This window comes from Piliocolobus tephrosceles, chromosome 1, assembly GCF_002776525.5.
Source record: "Piliocolobus tephrosceles isolate RC106 chromosome 1, ASM277652v3, whole genome shotgun sequence".
Classification (NCBI taxonomy): Eukaryota; Metazoa; Chordata; class Mammalia; order Primates; family Cercopithecidae; genus Piliocolobus; species Piliocolobus tephrosceles.
The window spans coordinates 212,721,212-212,740,707 of record NC_045434.1 but is presented as its reverse complement, the minus strand read 5'-3'; the positions used below and the strand labels follow the sequence as shown (position 1 = coordinate 212,740,707).

Sequence of the window (19,496 nt, the reverse complement as noted above, 5' to 3'; positions counted from 1 at the left end):
CATCTACTTCCCAGCTAACATGTAAAGTAAGAAATTCAGACCTGGCACAGTGGCTCACACCTGTAATCCTAACGCTTTGGGAAGCTGAGGTGGGAGGTTCTCTTGAGCCCAGGAGTTTGAGACCAGCTTCGGCAACATAGGGAGAAGCCATCTTTAAAAAAATAGTTTAAAATCATCCAGGTGTGCACCTGTAGTCCCAGTTACTCAGGAGGCTGAGGAGGGAGGATTGCTTGAACCCAGGAGTTCGAGGCTGCAGTAGGCTATAATCATACCACTGTTCTCCAGCCTGAGGCACAGAGCAAGACCCTGTCTCTAAAAATAAAATAAAATAAAATAAATGCAATGTTTGGGCATAACATCATATTTTGAGGACATAGTATACATTGTAAAATGTCAAGGAAAATGGATAGGTTGATAATATTAAAAATAATCTAAAGTGTGTGTGTGCATGTGTGTGCGTGTCTTTAGCTTAAGAATATACAGTGCAGGGCTGAGCACAGTGGCTCATACCTGTAATCCCAGAACTTTGGGAGGCGGAGGCCGGCCGATTGCTTGAGCCCAGGAGTTCAAAACCAGCCAGGGCAACATGGTGAAACCCTGTCTCTAAAAAATATTTTAAAAAATTTTTTTAAATATATGGTGCAAAGGCAAATAAAAGCAGTGTTTCCAGTGGGCTAGATGGAGAAGTCTCTTTGCTGCCTCTCTGGGTCACATGGGAGAAGGACAGTTCCCTGTAGCCCCCATCCGGGGTCCTGGTACTCTGTAAAGGCTGCCAGACCTGGGGGTGAACTGGTGATCTGGGATACAAGGGAGCAGGCAGTGGAAGAGGCACAGGAGCGGAGCAAGCAGTGGAAGAGACACAGGAGCCAAGCAGACGCGAATTCACCGCACTGAACCATGCATTCCCGGAGGAAACCTACTTCCTTCCATCCACCGGGAAGGGACTCAACACCGAGTGTTATAAACAGCGTCACGACCCAATGTCTGAATGTGGTGGGAGAGCCCATGGCTGGCCCAAGGAACATGTGTGGACCACCAAGTGCTGTCCTTCCATAGAGATGATGTGCTTTCCAACCCCTGTCCCCACATAGAGATGATGTGCTTTCCAACCACATCTACAAGGACTCGGTGTCTTTGGACCTTGCCTGACCCCTGGTTCACGGCACAACCTGCCCTTGGGTGAATGCCAGATGCCCTGAGGTGGAAGGGGTTGGTGCCGTAGGAGACTCATCTTCAGTGGACTCTGCATTTGAGTATGGAATACATTCTCTTTCTTTCTTTCTCTCTTTCCTTCTTTCTTTCGACAGAGGCTCGCTTTGTTGCCCAGGCTGTAATGCAATTATGTCCAGAATTGGTGGGTTCTTGGTCTCACTGATTTCAAGAATGAAGCCACGGACCCTCGCAGTGAGTGTTACAGTTCTTTTTTTTTTTTTTTTTTGAGACGGAGTCTCGCTCTGTCACCCAGGCTGGAGTGCTGTGGCCGGATCTCAGCTCACTGCAAGCTCCGCCTCCCGGGTTTACGCCATTCTCCTGCCTCAGCCTCCCGAGTAGCTGGGACTACAGGCGCCGCCACCTCGCCCGGCTAGTTTTTTGTAGTTTTTAGTAGAGACGGGGTTTCACCGTGTTAGCCAGGATGGTCTCGATCTCCTGACCTCGTGATCCGCCCGTCTCGGCCTCCCAAAGTGCTGGGATTACAGGCTTGAGCCACCGCGCCCGGCCTACAGTTCTTAAAGATGGTGTGTCCAGAGTTTGTTCCTTCAGACGTTCAGATGTGTCTGGAGCTTCCTCCTGGTGGGTTCGTGGTCTCGCTGGCTTCAGAAGTGAAGCTGCAGACCTTCGTGGTGAGTGTTACAGCTCATAATGGCAGCGTGGACCCAAAGAGCGAAAGAACAAACCTTCCACACTGTGAAAGGGCCCACGAGCAGGTTACAGCTAGCTGCCGCTGGCAGCCTGCCTTTATTTCCTTATCTGGCCCCACCCACGTCCTGCTGATTGGTCCATTTTACAGAGAGCAGATTGGTCTATTTTACAAAGAGCTGATTGGTCCGTTTTGACAGAGTGCTGATTGGTGTATTTACAAACCCTGAGCCAGACACAGAGCTGCTTCTTGTCCCGGGCACCCTCAGTCCTGTTGTTGGATCACAGTTGACATGATCTCGGCTCACTGCAACCTCTGCCTCCCAGGTTCAAGCGATTCTCCTGCCCCAGCCTCCCAAGTAGCTGGGATTACAGGTGTGCACCACCATGCATGGCTAATTTTTGTATTTTTGCAGAAACAGGGTTTCACCATGTTGGCCAGGCTGGTCTTAAACTCCTGACCTCAGGTGATCCGCCTGCCTCAACCTCCCAAAGTACTGGGATTAAAGGCGTGAGCCACCATGCCAGGACTGGAATACATTTTCTATCTGGCTTAAGCCAAAAGAATGAAGCTCTAATGGTTGAATTTCAGCCACAAACCAGCTCACTGAAGGAGACTGGGTGGAGGCAGGCAGCAGAAGGGGAAGTGTCCCTGAGCTCACAGACCAGGGCCCTCCTCACTCAGATGCTGGCTGTATGCCCCCCTGGCCTCTGCCTTGAGGCCCCACCGTTCCAGCTTCACCAAGCAACTCTTACTCATCCTTCAGGCCTTGGTTAAGTGCCCCACAACCCCCCTCACTCAGCTATGGGCTCCCAGTGGCCACCCCAAGCATGACACGTCTCCCTGCACCATGGTGGCCAACTCGCTTGTACCTCCCTCTCACCAAACTGAGTGTCAGCTTTCTATTCCTTCTCCCAGCACCTAGCCCAGCAGACAGGATGTAGTGAGTGCCAGAAAAGGTCTGTTGAGAAAGCACAGGAGGAGGAGTGGGCAAAAAAAGACAGCGCTGCCGGCCAGCCCACGCTCAGTCAGCGGACCACACTTTCCAGTCCTTCGAGAGCTTAATGATCAGGCTGAGCCTCAGGTGTTTAGTCTGTCATCAGCACGGAAAACACAGGTAAGGCAGCAGATGGGAAAGTGTTTTAAAAACTGTTAACTGGGGCCGAGCACGGTGACTCACGCCTGTAATCCCAGCACTTTGGGAGGCCAAGGCGGGCGGGTCACAAGGTCAGGAGATCAAGACCATCCTGGCTAACACAATGAAACCCTGTCTCCACTAAAAATACAAAAAATTAGCCGGGTGTGATGATGGGCGCCTATAGTCCCAGCTACTCAGGAGGCTGAGGCAGGAGAATGGCATGAACCTGGAGGCGGAGGTTGCCGTGAGCCAAGATCACGCCACTGCACTCGAGCCTGGGCGACAGAGTGAGACTCCATCTCAAAAAACAAAAACAACTGTAACTGGGCCGGGCATCACACCTGTGATCCCAGTACTTTGGGAGGCCAAGGAGGCAGGATCATGAGGTCAGGAGTTCCAGACCAGCCTGGCCAACATAGTGAAACCCTATCTCTGCTAAAAATACAAAAAGTTTCCCAGGTGTGGTGGCAGGCGCCTGTAGTCCCAGCTACTCAGGAGGTTGAGGCAGGAGAATCGCTTGTACCCAGGAAGCGGAGGTTGCACTGAGCCGATATTGTGCCATTGCACTCCAGCCCAGGTGACAGTGTGAGACTCCGTCTCAAAAAAAATAAATAAATAAAAATAACTAAAACAAAACTGTAACTGCAAGGAGTCACACTTCCATTTCAGACCATCTTTGAGTACACCTATTTTTTTTTTTTGAAAGTGAGACTCGCTGTGTCACCCAGGCTGGAGTGCAGTTGCACGATCTCAGCTCACAGCAATCTCCACCTCCTGGGTTCAAGTGATTCTCCTGCCTCAGCCTCCCTAGTAGCTGGGATTACAGGCACCCACCACCACGTGCGGCTAATTTTTTGTATTTTTAGTAGAGATGGGGTTTCACCATGTTGGTCAGGCTGGTCTCGAACTCCTGACCTCAGGTGATCCACCCACCTCGGCCTCTCAAAGTGCTGAGATTACAGGTGTGAGCCACCATGCCCGACCAAGTACACCTAATTCATAAGTTGACAATGATTTGGACTTTTCACAAGATTATTTGGCAAGCTGACTGCTTGCACCTAGGGATGCCATGGCCCAAAGTCACAATACCATAAATGTGGCAGGTTTGTAGGCTCAGCCAGGAGAGTCCACCATACTGTGGGACCTCAGATATCCAGAAACATGGGGCATCATCCCGTTGTGGGTCGCTGCCTCACTTCACGTTATCCCCCTTGGCACCTAGCATGATGGAGAGCCAGGGCCGATACCTGGATACCCAGTGAATGAATGAAAGGATGAGAAGTAATCCAAAAACAGCAGCAATAGCAATATCAACAGCGGCCCCACTATGCGTCAGGCACTGTTCTTGACCCTTTCACTGCGTCACTCATTGCAGTGGGCTGAAAAACACCCTGGAGAGAGAGCCACGTCAAATCCCTGCAACCAGAGCGTGTGGGTCTTTGCAGAGCTGATTGAGATTTTGAGATGAGACCATCTTGGATGATCTGCATGAGCCCTAAGACGGGTGTCCTTAGAAACAGAGGCAGAAGGAAATTTAAGACAGTCAGAAGAGGCGAAGACACACAGAGAAGGCCACTGAAAGACAGAGGCAGAGACGGGAGTGATGCAGCCATCAGCGCAGGAATGCTGGGGCAGTCACCAAAGCTAAAAAGAGATGAGGGAGGCTTCTTCCCTAGCGCCTCCAATGGGAGTACGGCCCTGCTGGATTTCAGATTTCTGGCCTCCAAAACTGTGAGAGAGTAATTTAAGCCATCGAGCAGCCACAGGAAATTATTATACTCCTGGAGTCATGAATGAGCTCATTCACAACTGCAATGGGGTTGTGACAGAGAGGCAGGGTAGGAAAGCAGCCCCTAGGCCGGCCATGGTGGCTCTAATCCAAGCACGTTGAGAGGCGGAGGTGAGCGGATCGCTTGAGCCCAGGAGTTCAAGACCAGCCTGGGCAACATGGTGAAACCCATCTCTACCAAAAAAAAGAAAAAAAAAAAATTAGCCAGGCATGGTGGCGCATGCCTATAGCTCCAGCTACTTGGGAGGCTGAAGTAGGAGGATGGCTTGAGTCTGGGAAGTCAAGGCTATAGTGAGCCGTGATCCCCCCACTGCACTCCAGCCTAAGCAACAAAGCAAGACCCTGTCTTAAAAAAAACGAAAGTCTCTGAGCAGCTCAAACTCCTGCACCCAAGTTCCTGTCCCTCCTCAGAACATACTGTCACCCTCAATGTGGTGCTCTGTTAATATCACATATTCTGTTAATCAGTACTCTTCTTGGATAAACACTCTCCCCACTCCCAACTTCACAGCTGAAATTCAGTATCAAGTAAATAGCACAACTAAAGCTAAGCTAAAGGAAAGTGATGAATCACAGCAATACTTTGTTTCCAAATGACCTCTGCCCCCTCATTCTGACATTGGGGTGAGGCCCAGCTTGCCCTTGAACTCCACTGTATTAACTCATTTTTTTTTCTTTTTCTTTTCTTTTCTTTTCTTTTTTTTTTTTTTTTGAGAGACAGTCTCAATCTGTCGCCCAGGCCAGAGTGCAGTGGCATGATCTTGGCTCCTTGCAATCTCTGCCTCCCAGGTTCAAGCAGTTCTGCCCCAGCCTCCTGAGTAGCTGGGATTACAGGTGCGCACCACCATGCCCGGCTAATTTTTGTATTTTTAACAGAGATGGGGGTTTCACCATGTTGGCCAGGCTGGTCTCAAACTCCTGACCTCAGGTGATCCACCTACCTCGGCCTCCCAAAGTGCTGGGATTACATGTGTAAGCCACCATGCCTGGCCTGAAGAAACCTCCCTTGTCTCTGTAGCTTTGGTGGCTGTCCCAGAATTCCTGGGCTGGTGGCTGCATCACTCCAGTCTCTGCCTCTTTCAGTGGCCTTCTCTGTGTGTCTGTGTCTTCTCCTCTTCTGACTGTCTTAAATTTCCTTCTGCCTCTGTTTCTAAGGACCCCTGTCTTAGGGCTCACCCAGATCATCCAAGATGGTCTTATTTCAAAATCTTAACCTAAGTAGGAATGAGGGTTCCTGACCCCACAGTAATTTAGAAGCAGCAGCTCGGAAGGCAAGGAAAGGTTTGCTGAAATCAGATTCACTGGCAAGAACAAGGAAAGGCAAGTGAGAGAAAAAGAACAAGGGAAGAAATGGAAATTATGTAAAACACATTCGTGACACTTAAGAAAGCCCCGCGACCTGAGGCCAGGGTCTCCAGGAGGTTGCTCCACACGGACACAGCAATACATGTTCAAAGTCACCATTAAGCTTAGCAAGAAAAGGTAAAATTGGGTTTATTCTGTTTTGAGAAGAGGGAAGCATGAGTTATATTCTAGAAAGATTTTCAACCCAAAACAATACAACTGAAAAGTTCTGGTATAGGGAGGAATTTTTTTTTTTTTTTTTTTTGAGACGGAGTCTTGCTCTGTGGCCCAGGCTAGAGTGCAGTGGCGCAATCTCGGCCCACTGAAAGCTCTGCCTCCTGGGTTCACGCCATTCTCCTGCCTCAGCCTCGTGAGTAGCTGGGACTATAGCCGCTTGCCACCATGCCCAGCTAATTTTTTGTATTTTTAGCACAGATGGAGTTTCACCGTGTTAGCCAGGATGGTCTCGATCTCCTGACCTCATGATCCACCCCCCCCCCCTTGGCCTCCCAAAGTGCTGGGATTACAGGCCTGAGCCACCGCGCTGGGCCTTTTTTTTTTTGAAGCAGGGTCTCGCTCTGTCACCCAGGAGGGAGTGCAGTGGCACAATCATGGCTCATTGCAGCCTCAACCTCCTGGGCTCAAGTGATCCTCTTGCCTCATCTTTTTTATTTTTATTTTTTGTAGAGACAGTGTTTCACCACGTTGCCCAGGCTAGTCTTGAACTCCTGGGCTCAAGCAATCCTCCCTCCTCAGCCTCCCAAAGTGCTGGGATTACAGGCATGAGGCACTGCACCAAGGCGGGATGAATCTTTAGCTGTCTAAAAGACATGCTGGGTGCAGTGGCTTACGCCTGGAATCCCAACACTTTGGGAGGCTGAGGCAGGTGGATCACTTGAGGTCAGGAGTTCAAGACCAGCCTGGCCAATATGGTGAAACCCCATCTCTACTAAAAATACAAAAATTAGCCAGGCTACTTGGGAGGCTGAGGCCAGAGAATCGCTTGAACCTGGGAAGTGGAAGTTGCAGTGGGCTGAGATTGTGCCATCATGCTCCAGCCTGGGCATTGCAGTGAGACTCTGTCTCAAAAAAATAATAAAATAAAATACAAATAAAACATTGAAGGTTTCCCAGGAATCTGTCTGGTTTTTAGGCTCCTGTCCAGAGGTATCTTGTGCCCCAAGGACAAGCCGCTTCAAGAGGTGGCATTCCACTCCCTCCCATTCTCCTAATGAAGTGGGGAGGCAGGAGGGTGCAGCGGCCACTGTTTCTGGCTCCCTACCTGCCCTGAGGCACGACCAAGCCCCTTGGGGTTGCCCCACACCTGCCCTCTGCACGTCTGCACTCCTACCTGCTCTTCCCTTTGCCTGCTTGTGCCTGCAGTGGACTCCAGGATGGTCCCCACGCCCAAAGGGAATGAAGCCAACCACAATGTCTCAGGCAGAGGTGTCCCACCTGTCCTATCTGTTAACTCTGCCCTGGACACGGTGGGGACACAGCCACATTTGTGTCAACACCAGCACAGTACTGAACACACCATACAGAAGGAAGTCACTGAAGCGTGCCGGACGTATGAACACATGCGCAGACGAATTGAGGAATCAGTAAATAAGTGGATGAATTTTAAAGTTTTTACCAAATGCCTAAATTCAACACTGGGCTCTCTCTTCCCTTGTTGCTCTGTCTCAAGATCCCGTGGCTCAGTTCCTCTTCCGTAAACTCCAGGGGACCATTTAACCATAGGAGCGACCCTGACTGTATTAACTCCCCAGAGGGCAGGTCCACGAAATCCAGGAGGGAATAGAAAACATGTCAGACATGCTGCTGGCATCCTAAACGTTCTTGTAAGTTGTTGACATGACAAGAAACCATCAGGAACACTGTCAGTCCCAATGTTCTTTCTATTTCTCCACCGACTTACATACAATTTCTAACAAAGTTCATTTGACATATATTTAAGGACAAGCACAAATGAAGTTAGAAATTGTGGGAGACAAATGATAAGGTGGCCCCTATGGCCACTGCCTCATGGTGTTCATACCTTTGTGTGACCCCCTCCTTTAGTATGGGCAAGACCTGTGACTGGCTTCTAGCCAACAGAATATGGCATGGATGGCAGAGGATTGCACTGCATTATATAGGATTCCCTCTCCTGCTAGCAGGCTCGTGCTGAAGACGCTTTCCCTCACTGGCTTTAAAGAAGCAAGTTGCCATGCTATGGGAGAGCCTAGGGAGGGGGCCACACGGCAAAGGCCTGCGGGTGGACTCTAGGAGCTGAGAGCAGTGCCAGTCAACAGCCAGCAAGAAGACAAGGACCCTGGTCATCCAACTGCAAAGAGATGAATTCCACCAACAACCTGAGTGAGCTTGGAAGAGGACCTTTCCCCAGCTGAGGCACCAGATGAGACCCCAGCCCTGGCTCAGACCTTCATGGCAGCCTTACACAGGACCCAGCTAAACTGTGCCCAGACTCCTGACCCACAGAAACTGTGCGATAATAAATGTGTGTTTCCTAAGCTACTTTGTAGTACTCTGTTACGCAGCAATAGAAAACAAATCTGATGATGATAATGAAGATGTGGCTCTGACAACAGTCCCGGACAAGTGTGCGGTTTGTGGTTCCCGTGCCTGTCACCCTGCACCTTGACAGAAGCAGAGTGATCACGTCCACAGACTCTGGGTCATACTACACATGTTCAAGCCAGGCTCTACCATGATCACACACGTATACATCAACATAACCCTGTAGGCCTCAGTTTCCTATGCGTAAGCATGGGAACAATAGCAGTCACCTCACAGGGCTGGTATAGGGATGAAATAAGGTAATATGTGTAAACTGCTTATTAGCACTTTACAGTAAGGGCTGGGCATACTGCGAGTGTTCAATCAATGTTGGCTGTTTGTGCATTAGTTATTTACCTTCGTTGTCCTGACCAGACTGTAAAGACCATCGGGGTGGTAATGAGCTGTCTAGCTACTGTACCTGGAGGACAGAACTTTGAACATGAGAGGTATCAGGGAGGATTTGGGAATAAGAACCAATCTTGTGTGATCCTCCTAGCGACGCTGGGAGGTAGGCAGGACAGGAATGATTTATTTTAGGATAAGGAAATGGATTGAGCTGAGGCAGGAGGACTGCTTAAGGCCAGGAACTTGAGACCAGCCTGGGTGACAGAGTGAGATGCCACCTGTTAAAAAAAAAGAAAAAGAAAAAAAAAATTTTTTTTTTTAGACAAAATCTCACTCTGTCGCCCCAGCTGGAGTGCAGTGGTGTGGTCTCGGTTCACTGCAACCTCTGCCTCCTGGGTTCAGGTGATTCTCCTACCTCAGCCTCCTGAATAGCTGGGATCACAGGTGCATGTCACCACGCCTGGTTAATTTTTATATTTTTAATAGAGACACGGTTTCACCATGTTGCCCAGGCTGGTTTGGAACTTCTGATCTGAAGTGATTCACCCGTGTTGGCCTCCCAAAGTTCTGGGATTACAGATGTAAGCCCCACAGCACCTGGCCTAAAATTATTTTATTTTTGTATTAAAAAAAAAAGAAAATGGATTGACAGGTGTTATATTCTGGTCATGCACCACTGAGATAATGAAGGGGTAAAATGAGGACCAGCCTGGGCAACATAATGAGACACTGTCCCTACGAAAAATTAAAAAAATTAGTTGGGTTTGGTGCACATGTAAAGTCCCAGCTACTTGGATCACTTGAGCCAGGGGAGGTCAAGGCTGCAGTGAGCCGAGATCGCACCACGGCACTCCAGTCTGGGCAAAAGAGGGAGACCCTGTCTCAAAAAAAAAAAAAAAAAAAAAAAAAACAAGGACCAACTAACTCCCCGACAGTGTTCTTTATATTTCTCCACTGCCTTAAAAACAACCTCTAACAAAGTTAATTTGACACACATTTAAGGACAAGCGCAAGTGTGAGCCTCTTGTATGGTAATTGGGCTTAACTGGAAATAATTCACTTAAACGATCATAATGAGTGCCGTGTGTGCCATCAAAGCATGTGTATCTGGCAGCATTTGGAGAAGGTTTGATCCTTTACGAAGGGGAGAGAATGAGAAGCAGGGAAGTCTTGGCTGGTTTTTAAAAAATTCAGTGTGGAATGATGTGGCTTATAAGTGGCTCTAGGGGAACGAAAGTTTTGAAGTGTTTTAGGGTTCAACAGCATTTGAAGGGAAAGGACAGTCCTTGTTAGGTGTCAAAGTTGAGGAGTTCTGGAGCGTTACCAGACCCCACAGTGTAGGCTCAGAGCTGTGGGACAGCGGGCAAAGTGTTATGCCTGAGACCAAAAGGGAAGGGGCCAAACGAGAATTATACCTGGTCTGAAATACAGTTGTCTCTCCATGTCCCAGGGGCATTGGTCCCAGGACCCCTGTGGATACCAAAATCTGAGGATGCTCAAACCCCTTTTATACAATTGTGTGGTATTTGTATATAACCTACACACATCCTCCTCATACATCTTACTCTGTTACTTCCAGTGGTGCAATCTCAGCTCACTGCAACCTCTACCTACGGGGTTCAGGCGATTCTCCTGCCTCAGCTTCCTGAGTAGCTGGGATTACAGGCAGGGGCCACCATATTTATTTATTTTGAGATGCGGTTTTGCTCTTGTCACCCAGGCTGGAGTGCAATAGCGCGATCTCAGCTCACTGCAACCTCCGCCTCCCGGATTCAAGTGATTCTCCCGCCTAAGCCTCCCGAGTAGCTGGGATTACAGGCACCTGCCACCACACCTGGTTTTTGCATTTTTAGTAGAGATGGGGTTTCACCATGTTGGTCAGGCTGGTCTTCAACTCCTGACCTCAGGTGATCCACCCATCTTGGCCTCTCAAAGTGCTGGGATTACAGGCGTGAGCTACTGCTCTTGGCCTTTCCACATGCTTTAAATCATTTCTAGAGTACTTGTAATATCTAATACCACGTAAATGCCATGTAAATAGTTATTACACTGCATGGTTTTTAAATTTGTACTATTTTTTTTTTTTAATAGACAGGGTCTTGCTATGTTGCTCAGACTGGACTCCAACTCCTGAGCTCAAGCAATCCTCCAGTCTTGGCCTCCAAAGTGCTGGGATTAGAGGCATTAGCCACCACAGCTGGCCCATTTATATTATTTTTTATTGTCTTATTATTATTTATTTTTGCTTTCTCGAACATTTTGGACCCTAGGCTGGCTGAATCAGCCGATGTAGAACCCCCAGGTAAGCAGGCTCAATTGTATTACTTTGGGCCTGTCTCACCTTCTCCCTAAAAGGCCACCGCAGCTGTCCTCCAACGCCAGCAGGGTCTCCCTACCTCCCACCCAGCACTATGAGGCTGGGTGTCCAGGGCAGGGGGTGGCTGGTGGTGGCCAGGTTGTGACAAATTCAACAATGTTTTTTTTCTCAGCAAATTATCAAGAACTATTTCTCTGTCTTTCAGGCTGGAGGTGAGGGACTTCTTTTTGTGTTTTTCTTTCAGACACGGTCTCGCTCTGTCATCCAGGCTGGAGTGCAGTGGCATGATCTCTGCTCACTGCAACCTCTGCCTCCGGGTTCAAGAGATTCTTCTGCCTCAGCCTCCCGAGTAGCTGGGATTACAGGCGCGCACTACAATGCCTAGCTAATTTTTGTATTTTTACTAGAGACAGGGGTTTCACTACGTTGTCCAGGCTGGTCTCGAACTCCTGGCCTCAAGTGATCCACCCGCCTCAGCACCCCAAAGTGCTGGGATTACAGGTGTGAGTCACCGCACCCAGCCGTGGAGGCGAGGGCTTTCTATTTGCTTTGGGGTTTGGGAAGCCAGTTCACCACCACTCTCCTTGTGGTGATCATGGACAAGGACTGATCAGTGTTGACCATGTGGCCCAGGATTTTAAACTCACTTCACCCCTCACTAGTGGTGGATTGCAGAGTAACGGGGTGATAGCGACAGTAGTCTTATCCACTTTCAATTCAAGTCCATTTTAATTAATCTTGTTTTGAGATGAGGTGACAGCCTTCGAGGATGTCTAATGCCAGGATTAGGAATCAATGTGGTTCAACAAGTCAACAGACACCCCCAACCCCCACCACTGTCAAGCCAGTTCTGTCTCCTCTGGTGGACCCTCCCTTGCTGTCCCCACTGTCCTATCGACTGAGTATGGAAAACACTTTCCTCATAAGGAGTTACTGATCTGGCAAGAGGAGGGTGAACTCTGTCCAGAGGAGGCATGGGAATCGGGCAGGAGCTGCTGGGACCGTGCGGGGTGAGGTGGGATGGCTGAGGGCCCCTAATGACAGTACAGAGTAAGAGCCACCTGGTGCCACAGAGGTCAGAGCAGGGCCCTGGGGTGAGCCTGGTGGGTCAAAAGCTCTGTGAGTGGGAGAGGCAGGAGTTTCTGTCAAGCTTTCCCCAGCTGCCACTGCCTGCCCCAGGTGCAGTAACCCACAGCCAGGGACACAGGAGAGGGTGTACTCCAACCGTGTCATGCCTCAGTCAGAATGGATCCCCTTATAGACCCTTATTTTTCCTTTTGGCATCAACTCAAGGCATTTTACTCTATTTAAATATTTGCAATACTAGTTAATGAAAAAAAAATGTAGGCTGGGCATAGTGGCTCACACCTGTAATCCCAGCACTTTGGGAGGCTGGGATGGGAGGATCACTTGAGCCCAGGAGGTTGAGACCAACCTGGGAAACATGGTAAGACCCCATCTTAACAGAAAATTTGAAAATTAGCTGGGCGTGGTGACACATGCCCATAGTGCTAGCTACTCAGGATGCTGAGGTGGGAGGATCGCTTGAGCTCAGGAGTTCCAGGTTACAGTGCGCTATGGTTGTGCCACTGTACTCCAGCCTGGGTGACAGAGTGAGACCTTGTCTCAAAAAAAAAAAAAAAAAAAGGGGTGGGTTTTTTAGGGAGGGGAAGAGAGCAATATTTGCAATGCAAAAACCAAACAAGAAACTCCGCAGACCTCACTAGACTACATGAGCATAGAGGAAAGTTCTGATTTAGTGAACATATAAAATATCCATGAAAGCAAAGGGCTTTATCACTGATGGTACCTAATGGTTGCCACAGCACCCTGCTCCCTGGTTTAAGCACCTTATCTAATCATTTTATCCCATGCCTCTACCAAGTAGGTCCTAACATAAGGGCAATTTTTATAGATGAGGAACCAAAGCCAGGAAAGGAAGTCCTATTTCCAAATTAGCACAGCTAGTGACAGAGACGGAGCTAGAAGGCGGGTCCTTAACTCAAAACCCATATCCTTACTGGAACACTGGGGCCCCAGTGGGGTCCTGAGGTACCTTACGAATGGAGAAAAATGATTGGCACCAGGTATATCAGTGACCTGCATGGCACTGCCTCCCAGAGCCTGCACTAAACAGTTCATTCTCACAAATACGTCAGACAGACAGCTGTAGCTGCAGTACTGATTTGTGCTGTCTGGGAAGGAAGGATCTGCCAACCAAGGCAAATTTCAGGGCTAGACAAGAAAACTTCCTTGTTTTCATGTGATATTCATTACCGAGTATCACATGAGTTGATCTTCAGTCTCACCGGCTTTCTTGCAATTTCTACAATGCACCAAACACAGGGCCTTTGCACTTACTAACCCTTCTGCCTGAAGAGCCATCCCCCTCATCCTTCTGTAGGTTTCTCCTCAATGACTCATTGCATACAGCAAGGACTCTGTAAATATTTGTCGCATGAATGAATGAGTCCTGCCTAGTTATTTTCTTATGCATAGATCTGATCACCTCTAGCCAGAGGCAGTGTGTCCTATAACCAAGGGCAGCATCTTGTTCATCCTTGCGTCCTCCTACACCCCCCAGCCCAGGGACCAGTTACAAGGGCAGGTGTAGGGCTGGGGTGGCAATTGGGTGACACAATCAATGGGAAGCACTGCATGGATGCTATGATCAGAAAGAACTGGGGGCCTGTCTAGGTTTAGCACTATTGATTTGCGATGCGTGCCAAGGGCAGGGGTGGGGTGTAAAAGTGCCATCCTCATGCCACCATGCCAGCTAGCCAAGGGATCCTGGAGGCCCAAGAGAAAGCTAGATTGGGAGGGGAGAGCAGGGCAGTCCTGGACAGTCTTGGCCAGCTTGGGGAAGCTCAGGAGACAGGCCCCTAACCCATGTGGCAGTAGATGCCACTGGGCTCAGGATACCAACTGATGCTGCCTCCAGTTTTTCCCTCTGCTCCTGGATAGTCCTTCAAGGGAAATGTTGGCAAGTACAGGCACCTCCCCTCTTCCTCAGCTGTGACTGCACAGCATTTGTGGCTTATGCAGGAAAATACAGGGACTCAGGGGAGTGGCCATTTGTCCCAAAGATATCTCAGAACTGGGCAGAGGCAGAACTGGCTAACATAACTGCAGTGGGCCGTTTTGCCCCCTTAACGTGAGCTGGTATCTGCTAGAGTTTCACATGCACGTAGGCAGAGAGCCCAGCCGCCCCTGGGCTCCAGGAGCCTAGTGTGGATGCAACAGGAAGGCCCAGGCTCTGGAACCTTCTGCAGAGCCTAGCTCCTGTCTTCCACCTGACACAGAAACAGGCGCTGAAGCATGTGCCCTGTCGGTACTACAGGCCCCATCCACCTAACCTGACAGAGGGGACCTCAGGAGCACTGGCACCTGCTGCTGCAGGCTAGGAGCAGGGAACTCCAGGGACCACCTCCCCGCAGTCTCCTTCCCCACTGGCGGCTCCCAGGCTGGACAGGGCTCCAGCCAGCAGGGGGCGCGCGCGTTCACCTCGGGGCTAGGTTGGCTGAAAGCCCCTCTCCCGTTCTCTTCTAGAGCAAGTCCTCCAAAGCCTTGACCTCTTAGACAACGCTACTTTAGTGACAGAAGCACTTTTCCTTTACCTTTCTTGCGAGTTTTTTACAGCCGTGGGTGGCTAGTATCAATCCTTCCACTTTCCAGTTGAGGAGACGAACTGGGGAGGTTGAGCATTTGCTGCAATCCCACCGTGGCCAGAAGTGCAGAAGAGCCAGGGTCCCCATTTTCCACCCGTGGACCAGTCGGCCTTCCTAGCACCCCACTGGAGATCGAGGAGGGAAGAAAGAAGTAGCCGAGCAAAACCCCCAAAAAGGAATCCTTTCTCCCCAGAGATTATGAAATCAAAGAACATTTTGTTGCTTCTTGGAAAGTCTTCCCCTTATGGAGGCTACACAATTGAACAGGGTTTTCATTATTATGACTATGATTATTAAAGTTGTTGGTCTAGTTCCCGCCTCCTTCTTTGCAAACTTTCGCACGGACTGAGAAACACAAGCGTTTACCTGAGTGCACGCTGGGACGGGGCGAGCAGGTAGTGCAGGTTTCCAGGCCTCTCCTGCCCCGGAGCTTGGCTGCAGGACTCCCGCAAAATCTCCAAATGCCCCCGATCTGAGCGGTCACCAAGAAGCAGCCCGGCTTAGAACAAGCCCAGGCAAGCCCAGGCAGAGCCCGCCGCCGGGTCCTCCTTCCTGCCCGTGCCACCAGGCCCCGGGGCCGCGACGCGTCTCTCCAGCCCGGGATCCGGGGAGCTGGGCTCGTCCCAGACCGACGGGACGGCAGCATCTCCTCCACCTGAAAAGGAAAGGGGACCAGGTAGGGGCCAGGCGGAGCGCATGAGGGCGGCGCCAGCACCGCGCGATCCGAATCACGTCGGTGCGGGGGAGGGGTCCGAGCCTGGCCTCGGCCTAGGGCGCAGATGCGGTGCGCACCGCAGGGGGGCGGCGCGGGGACCGCTGCGTGGCCAGTCCCGCCGGGCACGGGGTCCTGGTCCGCATCCCCTTCACCGCTGCCGCCCGCCTGGGCTGGCGTTTCCCCAGCAAGAGCACTTAGTTTGCGCAGCGCCCCTCGCCCACGCTGCTGCTGGGTCCCGGGGCGCGCCTACCCGGAGCCGAGGTCCCGGACTCCCTGGCCATCGCAACCCTTCCGGGGACTCCTCGCTCCTTCGCGGTGGGACCAAGGCCCGGGTGGAGCCGGGGCGGGGTTGGGGGGGGCGGTAAAAAAGCAAACAAAAACCACAGGGGGCTCGCCGCGACGCCCAGTCCGAGGGCCTCTCCCCTGGAAGAGGGAAGAAACCCACGTCCTGAACGCGGGTGTGGGAAATGTCCCGGCTCTGGACCTGTCGTCTCTGCGACGTTGCCAGTCAGGAGAGCTCGGAGGGCCAATGCAGCCCCGGATTCAACAAGATGCGAAAGGACTTCTAAAGCCAGGAACCGGCACCCAGCCACGGCCACCGCCCGCCGGCCCGGCGCCCTGCCCCCACTCACCGCGCCCCCAAGTTCCGGCGCCGCGGGCTGCAGGGGTGACTTGGCTCGGCGTGTCTCGGGGCACGGCCCTGCACGGCTCTCGGGTCCCGGGGGGCTGGGGTGGGAAGGGACACGGCCGGCGCGCGGCGCTGGGGAGCCGGGTGCGCCAGGCTGGGGACCTTGCGTGGGGCAGGGCTTGGCTCAGATGAGGGGCCGGGGCTCAGCCCCCAGCACCGGCCTTAAAGGTTCCCGGAGACGCAAAGTCCTGAGCGCGGAGCTGCCGCGGGGAGCATAGGGCAGCCCCCAGGCACGCTCCCTTCATTTCCCACAGTTTCCACGCTGCTCTGGGCGCGCGGTGGGGCGCCCTTGGGGTAGGCAGGGAGGCGCTGGCAGGGGCAGCGCTGAAGACCTCCCGCCGCCATGGAGAAGGGGCTCCCCACCCACCCTCCTGTCCCAACCATTATAGATCCCAGCCAGTGCGCCCCAGGGCCCTTCCAGGACAAACTGCCCCCAGGACCACCGCACCCCGGTATCAAGCGGACAGCAGATCTCTCTGCGCCCTTTGTAGGATTTCTGCCCTCAGGGTTGTTACGGGACAGAAATGGTTTCATCAGAAACAAGCCCTCCTCGCACACTCACGGTTTGCAGGACTCCAAACTGGTCCCCCGAGATCTCCACCTGCGCAAAAAGAAAGAGCTGATTCTCCTTGGACTCACGAGGCAACGGCTCCCCGGGTGAGAACGGGAGACTCACTCCTCCTGCACTGGGAGAAGGCGATTCTTTAGGAGGATGACAGGGAAGCGAATGCTACCCAGGTGCATAATCACATTTGGGCACTCTTGGGGGCCTGAGAGGAGGCCAGGGGTGACCTTCCCCCATTCTCACAGAGGAGGGGCGGTGAACCCATTCTCACAGGTGTCTGTGATGAGCCCATGTTTTCCAAACTCCTCCGGGATTCTGGGACAGTCCTAGAGAAGCAGTGAGCCAGCCAGCAGGTGAGAACGTCCAGGTGCAGGTGGATGGCTGCAGGTCAGGCCTACTTTTCCTACACCTGTTGCTGCGGGGCAATTGCATGCACACTCTCAGTCCAGGGTGCCTGTCACCATGGGGCAGGTAGGTGAAGGGCTTCTCAGATCCTCAAAGACTCAGAGGCATAAAAGGAGGCAGATGGGTCCTAGAAGCAGGCTATGGCAAGGGAGAGGTCTGCTTTTTTTTTTTTTTTTTTTTTTTTTGAGACACAGTTTCGATTTGCTGCCCAGGCTGGAGTGCAACGGCCCGATCTTGGCTCGCTGTAACCTCCATGTCCCGGGTTCAAGTGATTCTCCTGCCTCAGCCTCCCGAAAAGCTGGGATTACAGGCACCCACCACCATACCCAGCTAATTTTTGTAGAGACGGGGTTTCACCAAATTAGTCAGGCTGTTCTCAAACTCCTGACCTCAGGTGATCCACCCACCTCGGTCTCCCAAAGTGCTGGGATTACAGATGTGAACCACTATGCCTGGCCAAGGTCTGCTTTTGTGATCAGACAAAAGTGGGTTCCAACGTTGACTTACTACATGGCCTCGGGCAATATGCCAGCATCTCCCAACCCCTCCCTGCACCCCCAAGTAATCTCATTCAATCTTCAAGAAGCCCTTTGAGATAAGTCCTAGGACTGCTGCATTTACAGGTGAGGAAATTAGGACCTGAAAGGTAAGACTGGTTGGCCAACGAACGCAGGGAGGAGAGTGGGGTGGACCCATGACCCAAGATGGCGTCCGTTGGTTCTCCAAGCCCTCACTCCTCATGTACCTGCCACCCTGCCACAACTTTGCAAATTGCTTACCCATGCTGAGCGTGTGTCCTCATGTACACCGACAGCATCAGGCTCCTAGTATGGATGCAACAAGTATTGTGGAATGGATGAATGAATGAATGAATGAATGAAATTAAATGAATGCACACCTCCCTACCCGTAGGGTGAATGATAAGGACTGTGCAAGACAGAGTGGCTGCACACAGTAGGCCCTCTCACGCGTGCAGTCGCTCTTCTAAAACATCTCTATGAAGCCCCTGTTGTGTTCCAGGCATTGAGGGAACACTGGTTCTCACTGGTTCTCTGTTCCTTGCAGACAGACCTGGGAGCATTCCCCTGGAGGTCCCCACCCTTGCGGGCTCTTTTTTTCTTGCTTTCCTTTCAGAGCCACCAAAATGCCTGGACCTGGGCAGCCAACAGTAGGATGAATCTGCTTTAGAGATACCAGACTACCAGCTAGATAATTGAAATAACCTGATTCTTATCCACTTTTCCATCCAGAGAGGCCACATCGAGTCTAGGCCTCATTTTTTTTTTCTTTAAACATTTTTGTGTCGACAAAGAATGTTTTACAAAGGACTCACTGTCTGCCAAACTCTGTCTCACTTCTCCCCAGCCCCGCCAGGCTGAGGACACCGAACCCACCTATATCTCCTCTAAAATCCACCCAGCACCAAGATAGCCACATCTCTAACCTACACCTTTAATGTACAGGCCACAGCCAAGAGGGCTTTGCAGAAAGGGAACGAAGAGGTAGCACGGACAAGCCTCCGCTGTCTATCCCTGGCACAGCACGCCCACAACCCCAGAAACGGTGCACAATGGTCCCTCAGGAAGCCTTTCCTCGAGTCCTGCATTTAACCACAGAGGCCCAGAGGCTCAGACGTGCTGGTGACTACCTGCTCGGCCTGCCCCAACCTTTTTTTTTTTTTTTTTTTTGAGATGGAGTCTCTGTCACCCAGGCTGGAGTGCAGTGGCATGATCTCAGCTCACTACAACCTCTGCCTCCTGCGTTCAAACGATTCTCCTGTCCCAGCCTCATGAGTAGCTGGAACTACAGGCACCTGCCATCATTCCTGGCTAATTTCTGTATTTCTACTAGAGATGGGGTTTCACCATGTTGGCCGGGCTGGTCTCGAACTCCTGACCACAAGAGATCCACCCGCCTCAGCCTCCCAAAGTGCTGGAATTACAGGCGTGAGCCACCATGCCCTGCTGGCCTCCCCCTCTGAGATTACCTTTTCACCTCGGATGAGAAAAATGAACTCAATAAAGTGCTTGGGAAAGAAACATCTCGATCTAAGCCAATGGGAAAGCCCAGCAAGGAACCCAACCCAGCAAGGAGCCCAT

At 51.4% G+C, this 19,496-nt stretch overlaps 1 long non-coding RNA gene across 1 annotated transcript in view; it reads right to left on the bottom strand.

Annotated features, from left to right (window-relative positions):
• The window catches only part of LOC113219762, a 33,826-nt gene extending 18,050 nt beyond the window's left edge, over window positions 1-15,776 (bottom strand). The window contains exon 1 of the long non-coding RNA XR_003306750.1: window positions 15,391-15,776. This is a non-coding gene — a long non-coding RNA (uncharacterized LOC113219762). The remainder of the gene's footprint in view (window positions 1-15,390) is intronic.
• Between the last annotated feature and the right edge of the window lie 3,720 nt (window positions 15,777-19,496).